At 47.4% G+C, this 834-nt stretch overlaps 1 long non-coding RNA gene across 1 annotated transcript in view; it reads right to left on the minus strand.

Annotated features, from left to right (window-relative positions):
* Positions 1-533, minus strand: part of LOC102368973 — a 19,324-nt gene extending 18,791 nt beyond the window's left edge. Inside the window, exon 1 of the long non-coding RNA XR_324737.1 lies at positions 333-533. This is a non-coding gene — a long non-coding RNA (uncharacterized LOC102368973). The remainder of the gene's footprint in view (positions 1-332) is intronic.
* Positions 534-834: the final 301 nt, after the last annotated feature.

Consider the following 834-nt stretch of genomic DNA (forward strand, 5'->3'; position numbering starts at 1 on the left):
TGCAAGAGACTGTCCCCCGCTCCAAAGCACTTATAAGTCTCACTTAATGTACTACTATTTTGTTATCATCATTGTAACCATCATATTCCATCCCTTCCCCGTAGTCCTTGCTCTTTCCTTTATGCTGCATAAACCCTGAAGGCCCATCATCACTGCTACCTACTGCTTGCTTTTGGTGAAGAGCATGCAAAATGCTGGAACCCCAAATCCCCAACTTTCTCTGACCAAGCCCCATGGCTCAGTCATTTCAAAGCACGCTATTACCCAATTAAACCTGACAGCACCCCTACAAGGTAGGGAAGCAATTGCTTATCCCCATTTTATAGACTCACCTACAGCTGCAGAGCTGATCCTTTAGCATTTCAAAATGACTCCCTAAAGCAGGAAGGGTACGAGGACCAGGAAAAATGACTGTACCCTTTCCTCTTCACAGCCTAGTCTCTGCTTCTGAAGACCCTAATTATCAAAGCACTGAAGCACCTGCATAACTTTGAGCAGTCTTAACCATTGAAAGCCCAAGCAGTTGCTTAAGATTACACCAGCCTACAACCAGTTTGCTGAACCAAGGCCCATCTTGAATGCTCTTCAATGACTAGCACCTGTGGAGGTCAGTTAAGCAGCTCTAATTAAGCACAACTATCCACAGCTGTTCCTGGGCCCCCACCCCTGTACCTGACTCTGCCTATAGGGACTGGGGGAAAAACAGATTCAGCTGGGGATGGGGAGCACTGTGTCTGCCTTTCCACACATCTGAGCTGAATTTTACAGGTCCGGGCTGCTTGCCCCTGCAGAAGGGAGCAGAGATCCTAGAGGTTGCTGCAATGCTTCATTTGT

Source organism: Alligator sinensis, unplaced genomic scaffold, assembly GCF_000455745.1.
Source record: "Alligator sinensis unplaced genomic scaffold, ASM45574v1 scaffold1719_1, whole genome shotgun sequence".
Taxonomy (NCBI): domain Eukaryota; kingdom Metazoa; phylum Chordata; order Crocodylia; family Alligatoridae; genus Alligator; species Alligator sinensis.